Consider the following 22,843-nt stretch of genomic DNA (forward strand, 5'->3'; position numbering starts at 1 on the left):
CTGTGATGTCAGTTGGGGCTCCCCCAAGCCTGGAAATCAAAGCAGGACCCATCCATGATAGGAAGCACTTAGTCTCCTAAGGCTCCTTGCCTTGGGACCTATTCTTCCTATTCTGCACTCTCAACACTCAATACTTGGACTTCCCTGGTGGTTCAGTGGCTAAGAATTCGCCTGCCAATGCAGGGGACACAGGTTCCACCCTTGGTCCTGGAAGATTCCACATGTCGAGGGGCAACTAAACCCATGTGCTACAACTACTGAAGCCCACACACCCTAGAGTCTGTGCTCCATGACAAGAGAATCCACCACAGTGAGAAGAAGCCTGAGCACTGCAGTGAAGACCCAGCACAGACAAAAATTAATTAATTTTTAAAAAGCCTTAAACAACTCATACTTTGAGTTGTCCACAAAAATCAACTCACAAGGAAGTGTCAGAAAGATTAGTAGGCTTTACTGAGGACTTTTTAGGGGAGCTAACCATTTTTCCTTCTGCAATGTCTAATCTGCCATTAATCCCATTCAGTGTATTTTTCATCTCAGATATTGTAGTTTTTATGTCTAGAAGTCCAATTTGGGTAATTTTTTTTAGCTTCCATATCTATACATAACATATTCAAACTTTCCTCTAGCTTCTTGAAATTACAGAATATGGTCTTGATAACTATTTTGATGCCCTTGCCTACTAATTCTGCTGTCTGTGTCATGCCTGAGTCAGTTTCAATTAATGGAGTTTGCTCTTCATTATGAGCTGCATTTTCCAGTTTCTTTTTGTGCCTAGTCATTTTTTCTTGGATGCCAGACATTGTGAATTTTACCTTGTTGGGTACAGGATAGTTTTGAATTCCTATAAATGTTTTTGAAATTTGTTTGGAAAGAGCTTGATCCTTTCCAATCTTGAATTTAAGCTTGCTTAAGTGGGACCAGAACTGGATTTCTGGATCCAGTCTAAGGTGAATTTTTTTCTAGTATCAAAGTAAGGCCTTTCTTAGTATTCTTTTTTTTTTTTTTAATGTGGACCATTTTTAAAGGCTTTATTGAATTTGATACAATATTGCTTCTGTTCTGTGTTTTGTTTTTTTGGCATTGAGACATGTGGGATCTTAGCTCCCAAACCAGGGATTGAACCCACAATTGGAACATGAACTCTTAACCACTGGACCATCGGGGAAGTAAGTCCCTTTCCTAGTATTCTAACTAGTGGTCCCTGAATGTGATGTTTTCCACTCTGGCTGTTGAAAACAGACATTATTTCAGCCCTGTGTGGGCACCAGGCGCTGTTCCCACTAATCCTTTTGGGTGGTTCATCCCCCCAACCCTCACATCATCTTCTCATACACCTATGCTGAGCAGTACTCACTAGACTTGTGGGGCATTTTCTGTAGATCTCTAGGTTTCTCTCTCTCTGCATCTCTCTCCTCTCTAGTCCTCTGCCCTGAGAGCTCTTAACTGGTTTCATTTCCCCAGAATCCAGCTCTGTCTGTTGCCTTCAGCTAGCTTTCTCCTTCTCTGAACCCCAGTCTGGAAACTCTCCAGGCAGTAAGCCGAGCAGTGCAGGGCTCACCTTGCTCTTTCCTCTCTCTCTCAGGGGTCACTTTCCTTTGTTGCCTGATGTTCCAAAGTCTTGAGTGCTGGTGTTTCATATGTTTGATCTGATATTTCTGTGGCTTCAGGCAAGAAGCTGACTCTGGTCCCTGTTACTCCATCTTGAATGAAGCAGAAGTCTGCATAAAAACATTCTTTTTTGATTGTGTAATGAATTTGTTCAGCAAATTCAACCTGATGATGTCGAACCAGGAAATAGCCTTCTTTTTTTGAGGGTGGAAGGAGGAGAGCTGTCTTCTCTCCCCTTATCTTTTTCCTGCTTTGATCTCCTCTAGATGAGGGCTTCTCCAGGAGGTCCTATGTGATTCAGTCTCTTGCTTCCCTCTTTGATCCTGCCTCCAGAGCAACATCCTTCAGCCTCTGACAGCGGGGTTGCCTTGTCCCACCTTCTTAGAGAGGAACTTCTTTAAGACAGAACGCAGCTCTCTTCCATAGTTTCTTCTTGGCCTTTAGAAAACTCCCCTGACATAGGATTAACTGGCTCAAATGTCAACAGAGCTATGGTCAAGTGACCCTGTTCTTGGTTCATGTCAGCCCCAAAACTCTAGGAGGCAGAGTCAGCCCCCTTAAACTTCTCTCACCATTCTCTGCTCCTGGAGCCACGGAGATGCTCAGCCAGCATCCTTCTGGGCACTGAGATGTCCCCCTCACAGGCACCCTCGATTTATTGAAGGGGTTTCCTGTTTTTGTTGTTCTGTCACCCTGTGAATCCATTTGAAGAAAAAGAAGACATGAGCTTATTTGGACCAAGGTGAAAAAAAAGGAGAGGAGGCCATTCTGAATTTGGGTATGGAGATGCTGGGGGCGGGATGCTCTTTCCCACCTATGAGAAGAGATGCCAGTCAAAAGGAAGGGCCTCATTGTCAGGAAGCATTTAACAGGAGGCTTCCTGTGTGCTGTTTTGGATCTGTCAGGAATCCTCTGGTCCTTAATTAACTCCTGAATATTCTGAGGAATCCAGGCTGAGGCTGAGGAATCTAGGCATGTCCTTTGTTAGTTTTTCAATACAGTGATAAGTACCCTCTTCCTTCTTATGAACCATACGGTAAAAGTGATTGTTTATGACTCTCTCTCTTTGATAAGGATCGCCTTATGTTTTGTAAGTCTGGAATTTTAATCTTTATCTTTGCTGAGAATAACTACCTGGTAAGACAGTATATATGCCCACACCATGTTGATTAAAGTACCTTTGCTCCATCAGAGCTTTGGTCCCCGTGTCTGTCTTTCTCTGTCTCTCTCTCTCTTTCTGGCTGATTCCCTGGAGCGTGAAAGCCGGCTGCGTAACCCAGGGAATATTAGCCTCTTTCCTTCTTTCATTCTCTCATCGTTGACTCCGGACCACCAGGTTCCGGTCCAATAAAGAACCAACATCTCATCAACAGAGTCTGGCTGTGACATTGGAGAAGAGGCTGTCCTGCAGCTCCGGCTGGTCAAGGGTGGTGTGTACCTGTGTATGTTGGCATATATACATGCATGGAAGTATGTGTCCCTCTGCAGTGAACATGACGGGGCCCACCACCAAGAGGATGAGGTTATGGTGGGGGATGTGGGAGGGGGGAGCAATGGGTCGGGCCCAGTGTACTGCCTTGTGGGCCAGAGGAATAAACACCGGGCCAGGAGAGGAGGAAATGGCTTTCTAGGTGAGCTGGGAGGCTGTGCCTTCGCTCCCACGTGAGCTGCCCCCGGGGCATGGGGCACAGCCAGACACATGCTGTTTGTTACACTCACTGGGACAGGGTGGGAAGGCCTGGGGAAACAACAGTTAAATGAGACGAGTGCAGATCCCCAGTTTGGCCAGGGCCCAGCACAGAGCAGAGGACAAGGAGTGCTTTGCTGAAAGCTCTGACATTGAAAGAAGAAAGGCTAGCGGGGGACTCAATTTGTTTGAACCCCAGAGAGGTACAAGTTGGGCCAGGAAGAGATGCTACAGGGCGGCCACTTCAGGTCAGTGTAGAAATCTTTTTCCCATGGCCAGCAGTCCAAAGAGAGGTTAGGTCAACCCAGAGATGATGAGGGCTCTCTCCCAGGCTACGTAAGGAGTGGTGTGGGTGACTCTTGCCTGGAGGGGGTTGTGAGGTGTGGGTCAGTGGGCTAGAGCCTATAGAGTCCCTACATCCTTGCGGTTTTAGTGTTAGCGAGGTAATGGTGGTGGTGAAACAGTGGAAGCGTTAGTCACTCAGTCATGTCCGACTCTTTGCAACCCCATGGACTGTAGCCTGCCAGGCTCCTCTGTCCATGGACTTCTCCAGTTAAGAATACTGAAGTGGGTAGCCATTCACTTTTCCAGGGGGTCCTCAGGGATCAAACCCGGGTCTTCTGCATTGCAGGGAGATTCTTTACTATCTGAGCCACCAGGGAAGCCCTGATGGTAGTGAGAATTATGCTAACAACTCAAGTGAGCTCTTCGAGTAAGCCAGGCCTACCATCAGAGGCTTCCCTTACATGATCTCCTTCAATCCTCAGAATGGGACTATCACCTTCCTTTTACACATAAAGAAACTGGACGCTTAGGAGGACTACCCTGGTGGTCCAGTGGCTAAGACTCTGAGTTCCCAATGCAAGGAGCCTGGGTTCGATCCCTGATCAGGGAACTAGATTCCACATGTCACAACTAACGATCCTGCAGGCTGTAATGAAGATCCCACGTGCCACAATTAAGACCTGGTGCAGCCTAAATAAATAAATATTTTTTTTAAAAAATAAAGTGGGCTTCCCTGGTGGCTCAGTGATAAAGAATCCACCTGCCAATGCAGGAGACATGGGTTCAATCCCTGGTCTGGGAGGATCCCACATGCTGCAGGACAACTAAGCAATTACGGAGCCCACGTGCCACAACAACTGAGGCTCGCACCCTGGAGTCCGTGCTCTGTGACAAGAGAAGCCACGGCAATGAGAAGCCCTCACGCTGCAGCTAGAGAGTAACCCTGGCTCTCCTCAACTAGAGACAAGCCCGAGCAGCAACAAAGATCTAAGCACAGCCAATAAATAAATAAATAAAACTATTAAAAAAAAAACAAGAAATTGAGGCTTAGCTACTAGCTGCATTGGTATAAATTTAAATGAAGTAAAATGAAATTAAAAAGTCCATTCTCTGTGACCAGTGGCTAGGGGACAGCATGGCCAGATGGCATGTCCATAGTGGCAGGAAGTTTACTGGACAGTGCTAGCTTAGAGAGATTTGCTCACTTACAAAAGATCACTTCTCCCATGGGCACGATCCAGAACCCAAACAGAGGTCTGACCCAGCTACTGGTGGGGGGTGCTGTGTGAGTCCAGAAACCAGGGCTTCCAGATCTGGTTATCACTCAGCTACCAGTTCTGCAGTTATCTCAGGAAATCAGTTCATAAACAGTTTTTCTGGTCGAACTGTATTCCTGGTAGAGAATGAACAGTAACAGGGCTTTTAACACTGTTCTGCACCGCTTCTCACTCTCGCCCCACCTGCGTAGGAAGCCAGGCACCTGGGCTCGGAGGGGGTGGAAGTGGAGAACGTGGCAGCTGTGACACAAGGCTGATGGGTTTGTGGCCGTTTCCTTTAATGACGGTGGCGGGTTGCCTCAGCCTGTCCTTTGTCCATCGGTGGAGCGTTCATTCATTCACCAAATACACGATGAGCCACAGCAGGTGTCGGGTGCTGTTTCAGGCCCCAGAAGTCTTACCTGCCCTCCTTTTGCCTCCTGGGGTGGTTAGAATGGATCTTTGCGGGGATCTGGGGACTTGGAGCTGCTTAGGAAACAGACAATGATGTTTACTACACAGAAACAGCAAAGGGCGGTCGAGACGGGTTCCATGGCGAGGACAGCCACCCAGAGGGGCCCTGGCCTAAGGGGTGATCTCAGGCGGGTCCTCCCTCCTGCGGCCTCGGGTCCCGGGCCGGGGCGGGGCGGGGCGGAATGGGACCGGGGCCGGCTTCCCGCGGCCGCCGCCAGAGGGCAGCCTGGGAGCGCGCCGGAGGCCGGCCGGACCCGGGGTAAGTCTGGCTCTCGGGGGGCCGCCCCTCTTTCGGGGCCCGGTTTGGGAGCGCCGGGGCGTGTGTGTGTCTCGGTGGCGGGGACCGCGGGGACGCGCGGGGCGGCCCCGGAGCGGCAGGCGGGCCCCGGGAGCTGTGGCGCGCGGGCCAGGGGCGCGCGCAGGGCCCGAGCCGCGCTCCTTCCCACCCTCCCTCCCGCCTGCCTGGCCCGGAGCCCAGGGCTGGTCTCGAGCGGCTCGGGTCAGTGCCTGGGCCTGGGCCCGGCCCGGTCCCCGGAGCGCCTGGTGCTCGGCCACCTGCCCACAGCCTGCCTGGGGCCCTCGAGGGTCCCGTAGCGCCCGCGCTCGTGGGTGGGTGGGGGCGCCTGACGGGGCGGGGCGGGGCGGCCGAGCTCCGGGGAGCGAGCAAGTGGGCGGTCGAGGGCGGCGGCGGACAGCAGGCGGCGCTGGGGCTAGCGCTCCGGGCGAGCGCGTCAACAAGTGCCGTGTTTACCGAGCGCCTGCGGGGCGCGCACGTGGGCGGGAGGGGCCCTGGGGTCGCCGGCACCTCCCGACCTAGCGGGGACGACACGCACCACCCCTCTGCTCTCGGCCTCGCCTTTGGTGAGGGTCCCACGCTCCCGATGATGGGCGTGGGCACCCGGGTGGGCCTGGGCCCTGGACATTGGCGCCATCACCCTCGGTTAGGTGGTCAGAAGTGGGGATCGGATGGCACTTGGTGCCCAGGAGGGTGGGATGGAGGTAGCTGTCACTGGCCAGACAAGATTTCTCACCCTGCGCGCCTTTCAGCCTGAAAATCCTGTCCAGTGTTTTTTTCCGGTCTCCCCAAAAGCCTGCTCCCAGCAGTCGGGCCCACCTCTGATTTTCTCAGGGTTAAGGTTTGGAGGAAGAGTAGAAATCCATCTGGGGGCCTCCCTGCCTTCAGGATGAAGGCTCTGGACTTACAGGGATGCCCTGTGATATCTGCGCTGTTGGGGTAGAAGCCCCCTTTTGTGGGCTGCAGCCAGGACCCCTCTGAGAAGTCTGGAATTTTGTCCCCTGCCCGCTGCTCAGAAGGCTGAGAACCTGATTATCCCCGGTGTGCCGTCTGTGACACTCCCACCCCTGGAGGTGGCCCTGGGGAGAGGTGTGAGGTGGGAGGTGGACATGCATCCTTTGTGAGTTCAGGGGCCCAGGGGGTGAAGGGGTTGGGGTACAATCAGGCTTCATCTGTATAGTGGGAACCCTCGATCCCCCAGCATTTGGACTCTGGGACTGTCAGAGTGTCCCTGGACACCCTGGTAGGAGCATTGGAGGGCCCAGGGCTACAGTCTAGTGTCTGCCTCTCCACATGCCCACTCCCCCCCACCCAAACACACCTGGAGAGACTGTGCCCGTCTGCACGTGCCCCTCCATCCTCCTACTTCTGATGTTCACTTGGCCTCCCATCTCTTGTGCGGGGAGGGAGGGAACACATGCACCAGAGCCGTAAGCTTGGTTTCTCGTTTCTCTCACAGTCACATTTTCCCGACAAGCACTCTGCACCTGCTGCCTGCCTCTTGGCGCTACGCCTCCCCTCTTAATCCTGCTGCCCGATGCTGGCCCCACCACGTTGCTAAAGCTGCTTCCTTGGAAGCCAGCTTGTTTCCAAACACTGATTTTTTTTTTTTTTCCCCCTCTCGGCCTCATCCCGCTGCCAGTCCTTCTGCCCGGGAGGGGGGTTGCTGTGTGCACGTGCCCTGTTTGCAGTCTTCTCTGCTGTCATTTCTGTCCTGGTTTTGTTCTTCTTTCTCCATCATTCCTTCTCTTCTGAGGCCCCTTCCCTCTTTGCTGGGATGTTTTGAGAGGCCCATGCTTATCTTCTCAGAGAACTCAGTTTGGAAGCTGTCAGGGAATTCCCTTCACCCCCAGATTCTAGCCCTTGGCCTAGCTCCTGGAATGCCCAGTGACTCCCGAAGATCACCATGTCCTCCTGACTCCCCAGCAGTGGGTTTCCTGCCCCTCTTTCATGCTCTTTTTTCCCTCAAGTGTCTCGCCTCTCCTGCCCTTTTGTGACCAGGCTTCTGCTCCAGGCCTCGAAAGTCTCAGGCCAGAGTTCAGAGGCCCCTTTGGCTGATCTGATGCCAGAATCCTTTCCAGCCCCCACTGTCCATCTGGCATGTCACCTGTAGCCTGATGGCTCCTGGGTGACTGCTGCCTTACCCTGTCTGCATTCCCCCTTGGGAAGTCTTCAGAGGTTTCCAGCCTCCTCCGCACAGAGCTCGGCTCTTTCACCCCCTGTGGTTCCCAGCCATGTGGCTTCACCCCCTCAAACCAATTTCCAGTCCCCAGACTGCTTCCCTCCCTACCATGGTCAGCCCTCTCGGCCTTAGTCTGGAGGACGCAGCTCAGAAGCTATTTTCCTGGGAAAGTTTTGCCTCTCTCAACCCCGCCAGGGGCTTCTGTCCCGGCCTTCCCACTCCACCATGCCCATGGGACCACAGCTGTCTGTCTGCTGATCACAGGTCCCTTTGTGTCCCTGACGCATGTTGCCTTCCTCCAGGATCCCCAGGACTGTGTATCCAGTTGACTCAATAAAGGAGTTCCTCCCCTTAATCTCCAAGAACATCTCCAGCCATCCTTCAGTTGTTGTTTAGTCACTATATCGTGTCCAACTTCTTTGCAACCCCATGGAATGTAGCCCGCCAGGCTCCTTTGTCCATGGGATTTTCCAGGCAAGAATACTGGAGTAGGTTGCCATTTCCTTCTCCAGGGATGGAACCTGAGTCTCCTGCATTGCAGGTGGATTCTTTACCACTGAGCCACTGATTCAAATCCCCCCTCTCTCCTGGACTGTTCGAGTCTTCTGGATTCCCACTGAGCTGCACTCCCACTGGTCTTATAGATGGATTCATGACAGTTTGTGCCACCCCATTTAACACTTTGTTCTCTGCTATTGGCCTCCAATTGTATCATGGGTGTGAGAGATGCTTTTCCAGCGCTTTATTCATAGCAGCTGTTTGTTGAGTGGTCAGTACATGCCAGATGTGTGCTGATCTTTCCAAGAGATTCCTCGAGTATGTTATCTGTACAGCCCCCAGAGGGGTAGGCGCTAAGATTCTGGTTTTCATTCTGCCCATGAGGACACAAACCCAGTGAGGTCCAGGGACCGGCCCAAACCACACACTTGAAGGTGGGCAGAACAGAGGTTGGAGCTCAAGTCTGACTTGCAAGACCATTTGATCCTGGGGTTTGCTGTTTGTCTAGGAAAGCATATGCTTCAGGCCAGGGAGCGTGTTACAGGTCCTCATGGCACCTGGCCTAGGACATAATGATGGTGTGGTCTGCTGGTTGCTTGGGACTTTGCTGGATTCCGGGAAAGGACTTTGTAATAGAACAGATGCCTGATGGTGGGACCAGTGCTAAAGGGGGCTGTGACAACTGCCCCCAGAGGCCTTCGAAACAGACTGTGTATATTTGTGAATGTGTGTCTTGTCTGTGTGTCTTAAGTAAGAGTTGTGGAACCCAGAACCCCAAGGAGCCCTCAGGTCATTTCTGTTCCTTAGGACACCTTTAAGTGCTTTTTTTATTTGGTAAACAGAAATCAACCCCACCCCCAACAGAACCACCTTCAACTAAGTTTCCTTAGGAGCTGTCCTTCCTTTTCCTCCACAGGTCACTGTCATATGAAAATGAGTTCCTGATGTGAAATACAGTTGCCATGGCAACCAGTAATGGGAGGCCCCGAGTCTCTTGCTCCTAGGTCTCTGCTCCTTATGCTTCTAGGGGCTTTTTCCATCTTTGTCATCTAAAATAATGAAATATTCCACTTGACTCTCCTTTTGTGTGGACATTTAGAACATTTTTTTTTTCAGACAGTGATTTCTGGGCACCTTTAATGCCCCAGCAGCTTGTCACCAGGCTGCTTGGCACACCATTAATAGTGACCCCAAATGGTGCCTCTGGTTTAGGTCACATTTTGGATGAAATTCAGTGCCTTGTGGGTAAAAGGACAGTGACTGTGGCCTGCACGCATCCTTGATGGCTGGAGAGGCAGAGGGAAGGAGCATGATCTGATGTCGGAAGGGCTTTTTAGAGCAGTTTTTATTTTTATTTTTTGTGTCTCGCACGGCATGCAGGATCTTAGTTCCCTGACCAGGGATAGAACTTATGCCCCCTGCATGGGGAATTTAGTCCTAACCTCTCGACCGCCAGGGGATTAGTGAGGGCTTTTTGGTACAACTCCGTTCCAGTTGGAGGTGGTGAAGTTGTTTGTCTTTAGTTAGTGTCTCCTCTTATGTAAGAGCTGCTCAGCTACCCTGGCAGGGGGCCACCCACATTAGGGTACCTTGGGGTGCCAAGAAAGAAAGGATGCCTTTGACTGTAATCATAGCTACTACCTTTGATGGGTGCTTATTTTGTGCAGACCTTGTTCCTTTATTTGATCTTCAACCAAATGAAGGTAGAAGTACTATCGTTTCCCCCCATTGCACAGGTAAGAAAAATGCACAGAGAGGTTAAGTGCTTGCCCAAGGATGCACAGCAAGTTGGTGACAGAGCTGGGCTTTAGTGCTAGGAAGTCTGACACCTGTGGCCAAACCCCTTCACTTGGTGCCATGCTGATGGTGGACAGACTGCGTTTAAAGAATGAAAGGGTGAATTGGAGAGGCAGAGCACGTTGGCTTTCTCAAGATTTGATTTAAAGCAGTCATTTTCAACTTCTTACATCTTGTGAGAGGCTGAAGGCTGCAGTGAAAAGGCATGTACTAGAATGTTCATCAGAGAAGGCAATGGCACCCCACTCCAGTACTCTTGCCTGGAAAATCCCATGGATGGAGGAGCCTGGTAGGCTGCAATCCATGGGGTCGCTAAGAGTCGGACACGACTGAGCAACTTCACTTTCACGCATTGGAGAAGGAAATGGCAACCCACTCCAGTGTTCTTGACTAGAGAATCCCAGGGACGGGGGAGCCTGGTGGGCTGCCATCTATGGGGTCACACAGAGTCAGACACGACTGAAGTGACTTAGCAGCAGAATGTTCCCAGCAACTCTATTTGTAATTGCCACAAAATTGGCAATCACCCAGTGTCCATTGGCAGTAGCATGGACAAATACAGTGGGGGTGAATACAGATAATAGAACACTGTACCACAGAACAGGCCACAGCCACACAAAACAGCATGGAAGAGTCATGCAGACACTGTTGTGCAAAGGCGCCAAACAGAAAAAGAACACAGCCCGTAGGTAGGATCCCATTTACACCATGGGCAGAGAAAGCAGGATGAGTATAAGGTTTGGTATAAGTCAAACCTTATATAAGTCAGGCTGGTAGTTCCCAGGGGCACAAGGAAGGCTTAGAGGCTGGTGATGTTCTGTTTCTATGTCTGGGTGTTGGTCACATACCATGTTCATCTTTTCTTTTTTTTTTCCATTTATTTTTATTAGTTGGAGGCTAATTACTTTACAATATTGTAGTGGTTTTTGCCATACATTGACATGAATCAGCCATGGATTTACATGTGTTCCCCATCCCGCTCCCCGCTCCCGCCTTCCTCTCCATCCCATCCCTCCATGTTCATCTTTTCAAGATTCACCAATTTGTTGTGTGTGTTTGCATGTGTCTAGGATACTTCAATAAAATTTACCAAAACAGAAAAAGGTGGCCGTGACCCTCAACCCAAGACAGAAATACTGACCCTCCAGTCCGTCCTAGGGGCCATACCCTTGACACTGGGCCTGGAATCTTGGATTTCTAGTGAGAGGGTGGGAGGTGATGCGAGGATGGGCACCCAGGTTCTGGGGATGTGGGAGCAGGGCCAGGGCCTGCTCTGGCTTTCTCCTGTCCCCCTCTCTTTCACTGGGTTTGGGGAGGGCTTGCTAAGCCAGGAGGTGGCTCGTTCGGTTCTTGCCAAGTTCATGAAGTGGCCCGGCGGTAAGGGAGGTGAAGTGAATCCCCTGCAGGCCGGGGTCTGTCCGTTTGGCCTGAAGAAACAGCAGAATCCGACTGGTGCCACAGCCCTCTGCATGGACATCCTCACTGCTCTCACAGCCACGCACTGCTTGCAGAACATCAGCATTTCAAGGACTGCGCCAGCCTGGAAAGTGAGCGGCATTCACTGGGCAATGAGCTCCTCCTTCCACATGGCAGTTATATGCTGCTAAAAATACTGGAGCACCTTATATAAGACCGCAGTCACGGAGTTAGCACCTTATGTAAAGCACTTAGTCTGTCATGGACAATGAATCAGTCAGGTGTTGTGGTGACCATGGTGGGGGTCATCACGGAGTTGGTGGTTGGCTTGCCTGGTGAGGAGGGTAAACGATTGTCAATACCCAGGCCTGCCTGACTCACTCCTGCCTGACTCACTCAGCTGCACTCACACCTAATTTATATGTTGGTGCTTTTTTATTTTTTTTAAACATCTTGATGCATTTTCATCCTTGGGCTTGGCCCATCCAAGAGGAAGGGGAAGAGAGCAACAGAGGATGAGATGGTTGGATAACATCACCGACTGAACGGACATGAGTTTGAGCAAACTCTAGGGCAATAGTGGAGGACAAGGAAGCCTGGTGTACTGCAGTCCATGGAGTCACAAGAGAGTCAGACACGACTTAGTGACCGAACAGCAACATCCAAGCAGTTGAGTTGATACCAGGGTTTGTATAGTTTCTTCTTGCTCAGCCCTCATCCCCTTTCATTTACTGGTAGAGCACCCTTTGATTCACAGAAGCTTGGAAGGGCCTCTTCCACTTTTGAGAGTCCTCTCCTTGAGAAGCCAGGAAGGTGGCCATTGGCTTCACTGCCAACGACCATGGCAGCCCATCTCATGGTTGGGTAGTGATTCGGATTCGAATAGTTAAAGAGGATCAGTGGAGCAAAATCAAGTGCAGAATATGCCAGGTAGGCGGAAACACTGAGCTGAAACTGACAAGACTTTTCACGGGGATCAGGTTTTTAAAACCTTGGGATCTAAGGCTTGGGCAGCAATTAGGCATGACCTGTTAGCGTAAAACAGCATCTGCTCTACATCACTGGGATTTTCCTTCTCAGGATCTGCCCTAAAAGAAGCCTAGCATGTGTGCACAGGTGGAAAGTTCTGGGATGGCCTTTGTGGCAGTTTGCAGTCTGTGGTGGAAAACTGTACATGTTTGAATGTTTGCTGGTGGTGGAATAGCTTCAGCTACGTCAGCTCACATTTTCATACCTGGGAGTCTTATGCAGCTTTGAGAAAGAATTAGTTGGGTCTTCCTATAACAATAATGATGACTCTCTAAGATTATAAGGTGAAGAAAGCAAATTTCAAAGTGATAAGTACATTATGATGCCTCTTATAGAAATGTTTTCACATAGTCCACCGTACTTTATATGAATACAAATCCTGATGGCACAGCAGGTAAAGAATCTGCCTGTAATGCAGGAGACACAGGAGATATGAGTTCCATCCCTGGGTGGGGAAGATTGCCTGGAGGAGGAAATGGCAACCTATTCCAGTATTCTTGCCTGGAAGATTCCATGGACAGAGGAGCCTGGTGGGCTCTATAGTCCATTGGGTCACAAAGAGTCGGACTGGACTGAGCACACATGAGTATCACAAGTAAATATATGTAACATATACCTACATGTAAAAGCATATTAAAAGGTCTAGAAAAAGGCCTTCCAAACTTACAGTAGCTATTATCCACAGGGAAGGGCACCAGCATTGTGTGTGTGTGTGTGTTGGGGGGATGATCAAAGAGAAAGTTCACCTTCTCTGTGATATTTAAACTTTTAAAAATAATTTCATTGATAATGATTAAATTAAAAATAATTTCATGTATAATTTATATACCTGATGTCATTCATTTTAAGTATACAATCTGTTTTAAATTTTTTAAAGGAAAAGTAATTATATGATTAAAAATTAATGTCTAATTTACCTCCCCTTCCTGATCTAAGAAGTCTTCCTCCATTCATCTCTGAGTCCTGGGTGGACCATGACACAAAGTTCACTGTTTGGTGTTTTGCATTTTGGGGCAGCTCATAGAGATAGAAATTCTTCCCTCTTTTTGAGCTGAGATCTGCCTGTTTGTCATTCTGGGTCTGGGTCTGTCTCTTTGGAGCCATCTCCAATAAATCTTCCCTCTTCCATTGTTGTTCAGTTGCTAAGTTGTGTCTGACTCTTTGCGACCCCGTGGACTGCAGCGCATGAGGCTTCCCTGTCCTTCACCATCTCCCAGAGCTTGGTCAACTCATGTCCATTGAGTCGGTGATGCCATCCAACCATCTCATCCTCTGTCGCCCCCTTCTCCTTTTGCCCTCAATCTTTCCCTGCATCAGGGTCTTTTCCAATGAGTCGGCTCTTCGCATCAGATAACAAAAGTATTGGAGCTTCAACCCTTTTCCATGGGGCAGAATTTTCACTGGTGCCAGATTCCCACCATGCCTGCCTCCTCTGGGGAGAAGGACTTGCCTCTGTCTGGGGTTCCTGGTCATACGGATCACCCTCTAGGCTGTGCAGGACACCTGCTCACCAACCATCCTCCTAACATTTTGCAGAACTGGATTCTCTGTCTTAGATATTACTTGACCATGATGTGACACTTTTTAAAAACAACAGTCATTTTGTTGAATCTTAGAAGTAATTCATATTCCTTATAGAAAATTTAGAAAGCATACAAAAGCACAAAGAAGAATATAAACATCTGTGATTCTCAGCCTCCAGACATAAACACATTTAATGTTTAAAAATTGAGATCATTCTGTATCAATGATTTTCTAACCTATGTTTTATTTAATATTTACTTACCCATATGAATAGTGACTGTCATATACATAACACATTTTCTTCTCAATCCAGTGTTTGTTTTTCTATTATTACTATTAAACATAGAGAGTTTCTGATGTTTATGTGGTATTGTGGACTGAATGTTTGTGTTCTCCTGAAATGCATATGTTGAGGCCCTAATTCCAATGTGATAGTACTGGGGATGGGGTGTTTGGGAGGCATTTAGGGTTAGATAAGGCCATGAGGGTGGGCCCCTCATGATGGAATTAGTGCCCTTATAAGAAGAGATGGCCGAGGGCTTGCTCTCTCTTTCTGTCTCTGTCCTCACACATGTACTGAGGAAAGGCCATGTGGACACACAGCAGGAAGGCAGCTGTCTCCAGGCCAGGAAGAGAACCCTCACCAGGAACTGAATTGCCTGGCACCTTGACCTTGAACTTCCAGCCTCCAGAACTGTGAGAAAAAAAGATCTGTTCTGTAAGCTGCCCAGTTTATGACATTTTGTTTTTGCAGCCCCAGCAGATTGATCCATATGGTTAGTCCTTTTGTTTTATGATTTCTTCCCTTGCTTTTGGATTTGAAATGTCTCCCCGACCCCAAGCTCAGATAAATATTCACCTATATTTTCTTCTAGTTCTTTATATGATGTCAACTTTTCCATTTAGCTCTTTCTTTTACATTCAACTCTAATTCTACCAAAATTTATTTTGGTTTAGGTATAAAAGCCTGATTTTATTTCTTCCCAAATTGTGCACCAGTTCTTTTGGTTCAATTGCTTTTCCTACCACTTGCATTTGAAATTTAAACTTAAGGGACTTCCCTGATGGTCCAGTGGTTAAGACTCCATGCTTTCAATGCAGAGGGCATGGGTTCAATCCCTAGTCAGGGAACTAAGATCCCACGTGCTGTGTGGCACTGCTAAAAAAATTTTTTTTTTTTATTTCTTTGGACTATTCAGTTGACCCCTGAACATGTGTTTGAACTCTGTGGGTCTACTTATGCATGGATTTTTTTTTTTTTTTCACCAAAGAAGTACTATCATACTACATAACCCATGGTTGGTTCAATCTGTGGATGCAGAACTGTGGATATCAAGGGCTGACTGACTGTAAGTTATATGGGAATTTTCAAAAGCATGGGGGTTGATGCCCCTGATACCACCCTCCGCTATATTCAAGGTCAACTGTACATTATAACCATGTTATTCAAAATTCAAAAAGGCAAAACATGAGTGTCTCCCTCCCCTCTTTTCCCTTAGCCTCCCAGGTCCAAGAACCTGTGTTACTAGGTTAGTAGATTTTGGTCTTGGATGCTAGATTTCCTCCCTCCTTCCCCCAACTGACTCTAAATGTTAGCTTTATTATCATGCACAAAATAGGAACTCTTCTAGGTTTTCTCTTTTTTCATTAACTGACCTCTTTTTCTTCCACTATCATTGTTTTTTTGGGGGGATGTGCCTCATGGCATGTAGGATCTTAGTTCCCTGACCAAGAATTGAACTTGTACCCCTTGCATTTGAAACTCAGAGTGTTAACCACTGCACCACCAGGGAAGTTCCACTATCATATTTTTAAAATTATGACTTTATATAGTTAGCCCCTGGCAGTACAGGTTCTTTTTTAACATTTCCTTGGTTATATTTGCCCATTTGTTCATTCTTTTCTATGAAATTTATAATCATTGTATTGCTCTTCTGCACATACCATTGGAATCTGATTTAGAATGATATTAAATTTATAAAATAATAATGATAGTGAGTTTTCTTCTCTAGAAATATAGTCTGCCCCATATTGATTGATGTCTTCCTGTCATTCTCTCTTTTTTATAGCACTCACTAAAGTTTCATAGATCTTTTATGAGGGTTGTGAACATTTCTTGTGAAGTTTGTTCCTAGGAGTTTTATGTTTCTTGTTGCTAGGGAATAGGATCATTTCCTCCCCAGTCTTATCTTTAACTGGAAATTGTTGGACTATAAGAAAGTGTTTGATTGAAAAATCATTGTGAAATAGATCTATTTGCATATAGAACATACATATACAGTTTAAAGAAGAATAATAAAGCAGGCAGCTTCCCAGTTGGCTCAGTGGTGAAGAATCTGCCTGCCAATTCATGAGCCGTGGGTCTGATCCCTAGGTCAGGAAGATCTCCTGGAGAAGGAAATGGCAACTCACTCCAGTATTCTAGCCTGGGAAATCCCATAGACAGAGGAGCCTGGTGGACTGCAGTCCACGGGGTCACAAGGAGTCAACAACAGTAAAGCAGGTATGTGCCCAGCTAATGGAAGAAACAGTATCAACAGCCCTTTAGAAATTCCCTTCTTTACATGTGACCTCCGCTCTCCTCATCCTCAGGGGATACACTAACCTGAATTCTCTTTTATCATTATTAGCTTGCTATTCTCTATTGCTTTAGCATGTAGGTTTATGTCTTTAAACAGTATGTTTTTAAAGTTTGCATGCTTTTGCCTTTTATAAATGGAATCATGCTGTATTCCGTTTTTTAATTGATCCGTGTGTGTGTTCTTGAGATTCATGCTGTTATATGCAGTTACGGTTCATTCCTTTTTCCTTTTTTTTAACTGCTGTTGTAAAGTGATCCAGTTTTTATCCCCCTCCACTTACTGATGGACGTTTGGGTTGCTTGCACTTTTCCTTGCTGTTACCACGATCCTTTTCAGTGTGTTTCTCTAGGATGTATAGAGCAGAATCATCAGGTCGTAGGCTGTATGTTATCTTCTCCTTTCTTGGTTCTCTCTCCAGCTCTGGACCAGAGGGCTTGTTGCTCTACATCCTCATCGTATTTGGTATCATCCACACTTTTAGCTCTTGTCACTCTGTTAAGAGTGAGCCAGTATCTCACTGTGGTTTAAATTGTTATTTTGATGATTACTGCTCAGATGGAATGTGTTTACGGGCTATGTGTTGACTCATTTACACACCCATACTTTTCTTTACCCATTTTTTTCCTATTAGGTTATTGCCAATTCTGATACTAATCCTTTGTTTATTATGTGGTGCAAATACTTGTCTTGGTGTGTGGCTGGCTTATTCACCATCTTAATAGCATCTTTTGATGGATAAAACTGTCAAATACTTCAGCAAGCTTATCATTAACTGGATTTCAGTATTTGTTTATGTGTCTTTTCTTTTGTGGTAAAGTGTGCATAACAATGAAATACACAAATCTCATATGTTTCATCAGAAGAGCTCAGATAAAAGCATATCCCTGTGCAACCCAGACCCCTTTCAAGACAGAGAACATGACCATCACCCTAGAAAGTTCCCTCATGCCTCTTCCCAGGCAATCCTTTCCCAGCTTCCCTAGAATCAACCATTCTGATTTTTTTCCCAGATCAGTTTTGCCCATGCTAGGACTTCATATAAATGGAATCACATGTATGTACTCTTTTGTAAAAGGCTTCTTTCACTCTGACTTGACATAATGTTTTAGGATTCTTCCCTGTTGTTGTATGTGTATCAGTTGTTCACTTGCTAAGTCATGTCTGACTCTGATCCCATGGACCGCAGCCTGCCAGGCTCCTCTACCCTCCACTCTCTCCCAGATTTTGCTCATACTCATGTTCATTGAGTCAGTGATGCTATCTAACCATCTCATCCTCTGCTGCCCCCTTCTCTTTTTGCCTTCATTCTTTCCCAGCGTCAGGGTCTTTCCCAATGAGCTGGCCCTGTGTGTATCAGTAGTTGCTTCCTTTTTTTTTTTTTTTTAATTTTAGTTGCTTCCTTTTTCTTGCTGAGCAGTATTCCACTGTCTTAATATGTGCTATTTGCTTATCCATTTACCTGTTTATAGAGCCTTGGACTGTTTTTAGTTTTAGGCTATTATAAATGGAGTGGCCGTAAGTATTCTTGTTGATTTATGTTTTCAATTTTATGTATTATTTCTCTCCCATGTTTTACTTGTATTAGGGGTGGAGTTGCTGGTTAGGTGTAACTCTGTGCTTTATTGATGTGTAAGATCCATACAGGGGACCTCCCTGGTGGTCCAGTAGTTAAGACTTTGCCTTCCAATGCAGAGGGTACTAGTTCAATCCCTGGTTGGGGAGCTGAAATCCAACATGCCTCTCGGACAAAAAACCAACACATGAAACAGAAACAGTATTGTAACAAGTTCACTAAAGACTTTAAAAATGGTCCACAATAAAAAAAAAAAAAATCTTAAGATCCGTTCAGAAAACAGCATAAACTCTAAATATTTTGCTTGCCTAATTTTTTACAAAGCAAACACAGCTAGGTAGCCATCACTCAGGTCAAGAGGTGGGATGCTGACCCAAGTTAGGCTACTCTGCTTGATCATTTTTTCTGGGATCTGAAATCTAAGCAGAGTGAAGCAGGAAGGGAAAGGATATTGGAGCCTCTTATTCTCGTGGTAGCAGCTGATTAGACCATGAGGTTCAGACCCTGTAGCTGCCAGGGTTCTTGTCTTCTTCCATGTTAGGATCTTTAGCCTTCCCATTATTTCCCGGCTATGAGGTATCCCGTCAGTAAATCCCTTTCTCCTTAAGTCAGCCACAGCTGGTTTCTGGTGCTTGCAATCCAAGAATCCTGTTCATTGCCACGTGCCCCACGGATAGCACCAAAAGTTTGGTGGAATGTGTCCTATTGCTAAAACTCAGAGTAGAAGCTGTCTTTAACCAATACTTAAATTTTAAAAAGAATTGTATTTATTTATTTATTGGCTGGGCTGGGTCTTTGTAGCTGTGAGGGCTTTTCTCTAGGTGCAGAGAGCGAGGGCTACTCTAGCTTCAGTGCGCGGACTGCTCATTGTGGTGGCTTCTCTTGTTGCAGAGCACGGGCTGTAGGGTACGTGGACTTCAGCATTTGCTACACGTGGACTCAGTAGTTATGGCTCCCGGACTCTGGTGCATGGGCTTAGTTGCTCCAAGGCACGTGGAATCTTCCCAGGCCAGGGATCAAGCCTGTGTCTCTTGAAGTGGCAGGGGGATTCTTTATACTGAGCCACGTGGGAAGCCCGATCCTTGAATTTTTCCATGACCCCATTTGAACCCATAATTCCTGGGCTGACATGACAAGGTGACCTCTCAAACAAGTAGTCACTTTACCTCTAACTTTTAAAAGTGTGAGGCAAATCTACTTCAAACCTTTGGGCTTAGCGAAGGTTGTTTTTTTTTAACCCCATAACCTTAAATTTAGTTCCCAGTTTTGAAACAATTTTCTCTTGGTCCCCAGTGGAAAGTTAATAGAGAATGCTGGCTTAATTTAGGTGAAATATAGGAGTGTCTATTATTTTCCGAACTTCATTTTTGGAAACCAGTTTATTTCTCTTCAATGTAGAGGGCAGGTTGAGGGGGGTTAGATGAGGGAGTATTCGGTACTATAATCAGACAACAAGGGCTAGACCCCGAGTTCTTTTGCACCATCCCTCAGGGACCCTTCACCTAAGAAAGCTCAACTTTGAAATTGTTCTGCTTTAAGTGGAGCCTCATTTACAAGGAGAAAAGAAATGAATTCTCTTCTGGTTTCTTTTTTTTAATGTCATCAAATCACATGGATTAGTGACAGGAAACGACCCAATTTCAACTGGTCTAAGCATTGTCAGCGCTTGTCCTTGTTAATGTCAGGGTCTGGGCAGGTGTTTGATCAGGGGACGGTGCCATGAGTTAGATTCGCCAAGAAAAGGTCAGAGATGAATGCAAAATTCTAACTCCAAATGGTGGATATCAGCCCAGGCCACATCTTAGATCAGCCACCGAGCTGCTGTCCGTGTTTCCCAGATTTCATTCCTTTGCTTCTCTTGAGAGTCTGTTCCTGCGGTGACCTCTACCTGCCGTCCTAATCCTGCTGGTGGTTTTCCTCATTTGCAGAAGTCACTGCTTAGGGGCTGATGACCCCAAGCTGGACTCGAAGACCTTTCTCCTACTTCCTGGGCTTGTTAGGACCTTCCACCTTCGACTTGAGCATGGCAGAAAGTGGACACAGTTCTTGACCACGTGATCTCCGCATTGGCAGAGTTCTGCGGAGCGGGTTACTAGCTGCTTTGAGCATCTTGCTTGGCCAGAGCTGCAGGTGACTGTGGACATCGTGGTGGCTCTGCCAAAGTCATTTTTGCGGTTTGAGAACCTTATGAGGGCACCGCACGGAATAGGGTTTCCGTTTGTGGTTTTATGATGGCGACTTTCTCACACATGGCCGTGTAGCGTCTTATTTTAGGGTTTTCAATTCATGATAACCATTTTCCAACAGGTGGAAGAGACGCTCCTCCACCACGGGGAACCTCTTCTTGCTTCCCGAAAAAGGACCTTGTGGGCTGGGATGCAGGTTTGGGTGTCATGTGGTAAACTGGGTCACTCCTGAAAGGGTGATGAGGGGTAACTTAGCGAAGGGGGAAACTCGAGAGTGAGAGGTCCCTGTATGGAATCTAAGATGCCTATACAGGGTCTTCCCTGGTGGTCCAGTGGCTAAGGCTCTGCACTCCCAAAGCAGGGGGCCCGGGTTCCATCCCTGGTCAGGGACCTAGATCCCACATGCTGCAACCAAGACCCAGCACAGCCAAATATATGTATATGTATATATATATATATATATATATATATATAAATATATATAATTTTTTTAAGATGAAGACTTAAAACCAATAGCCTTCTTCCACTTTAAGAAACTAGGGGATAAAAAGAGCAAACTAAATCTAAAGCAAGCAGAAGGAAAGAAGTAATAAAGATTAGAGCCCAAAATAAGGAAATAGAGAAAAGACTACATATTGTGTGATTGCATTTATATGAAATGTCTAGAATATGCAAACCTATAGAGACAGAAAGTAGATTCGTGGTTTCCCAGGGCTGAGGAGAGGGAAGGATGGGGAGTGACTGCTAATGGGTACAGGGTTTCTTTTGGGGGTGATGAAAACGTTCTAGAATGAGATGGTGGTAATGGTTGTAAAACTGTGAATATACTAAAACCTCTGAATTGTACATTTTAATAGGGTGAAGTTTATAGTACATAAGTTAAGGTTCAATATTGATGTTAATAAAAAAAATCAAAACAGAGGTAACTGGGTAAAAGGGGGTTGGGAAGAGGAAGAATTAAGGGAAGCATTCTCCGGGAGGAGTATCATGGTGTCCGCAACCCCAAGGGGAAAGAGTGTAGTGTGTTACGGAGGCCCCGGGTAGGCTGGGCTTTCGTGGGCAGTCTTCAATTTTATCATTAGTAGAAAGTCGCTGGGGGGTTTCCATGGATGGTTTCATAGGTGCTTTCTCTTCCCTGGGCATTTCCACCTGGGGAAAATGTCCTCTCCGTTAACTCCTAAATTTGCATCTTATAATTCCAGAGAGCAGTTGAGTTGAGACTTCACTCTCTTAGCCAATTTCCTAGCTTCTCAAAGGAGGGACCTCAATATGCCAGTTTGGGCTAAGGGCATCTCTAGAAGACTCAGCTGATGGTTTCCCTAATGGTTACAAATGGCTGGCATTTCGAAGAGCTCTTTGTGAATATGTGATGCAGACAGATTGGAGAGGGCCAGGAGTGGATTTAAGAGGCACCTGCGGCAGCCCAATTGAGAAGAACCTGCCCGTCAGGGAGGTTATAGTTCAAGGTCACCCCACTAGATGGAGCCAGACCTGAGTCCCTCTGGCACTGTAACCTCTTCTCTCCACCGGCCACTGATTTGCATCCCCCCAGGTAGTCTTAAGGGCTTCCCTGGTGGCTCAGACTGGAAAGAATCTGCCTGCAATGCAGGAGACCCGGGTTCAATTCCTGGGTCTGGAAGATTCCCTGGAGGAGGGCATGGCAACCTATTCCCATATCCTTGCCTGGAGAATTTCATGGACAGAAGAGCCTGGCATGCAACAGCCCATGGGATGGCAAAGAGTCGGACACAACTAAACAACCACACTTTCACTTGCATATATTCTTAATCAGCCCAGAGAGTGGCTGAGATGTCCATGCTTAACGAGCTGGGGGAAGGGAAATGGACATCGTATTAATCAGGCTAAATAGAACTTGTGGCTCACTAGGGCTGGCCTCGCTGCAGACAGTGGAAATGGGCATTTGTTGCCAGGACACTAGAGTATCTCACAGAAGCTCAGGCCCCAGGAAGGGCTGGATCAAGCACACGGATCAGAGGAAGGCCCAGGAGCCCTCTCTCTGACTTGCGTTTGCTCAGCGCTATTTCGGCTCTCCTCTCCTGGCTCTCAACTGCAGACCACCTTTCTCTTTCCCAGGCATTTCCACCTGGGGAACATGACCCCTCCATTAGCCCCATTCATTTGCATCTTATTGTTCCAGAGAGCAGTTGAGACTTCAGTCTCTCAGCCACTGTCCTTGATTCTCAAGGAAGGGACCTCTAATATGCCAGCTTGGACTGAGTGCACCCCTGGAAGAGTCACTAGTCCTTGTGTAAACTCAGGGATTCTGGAGTCCACAATGAAGCCAGGGGGAAGAAGGGGCATCTGATGGAATGCAAGTGGCCTATGGCAAGGGTCCCTCCACCCCCACCTTGGAGAATGCTCTGCCGAGGATGGATCTGCTTTTAAACTGCACGAGACCTTATTTTGTCTCTTGAATTTATTTGGAAA

At 47.3% G+C, this 22,843-nt stretch overlaps 1 protein-coding gene across 1 annotated transcript in view; it reads left to right on the top strand.

The window, feature by feature from the left end:
* Positions 1-5,442: 5,442 nt before the first annotated feature.
* RPH3AL (rabphilin 3A like (without C2 domains)) overlaps positions 5,443-22,843 on the top strand; it is a 136,521-nt gene continuing 119,120 nt past the window's right edge. The window contains exon 1 of the mRNA XM_043903320.1: positions 5,443-5,572. The gene's annotated coding sequence lies outside the window, so the exon portion shown is untranslated. The remainder of the gene's footprint in view (positions 5,573-22,843) is intronic.

Source organism: Cervus elaphus, chromosome 5, assembly GCF_910594005.1.
Source record: "Cervus elaphus chromosome 5, mCerEla1.1, whole genome shotgun sequence".
NCBI lineage: Eukaryota > Metazoa > Chordata > Mammalia > Artiodactyla > Cervidae > Cervus > Cervus elaphus.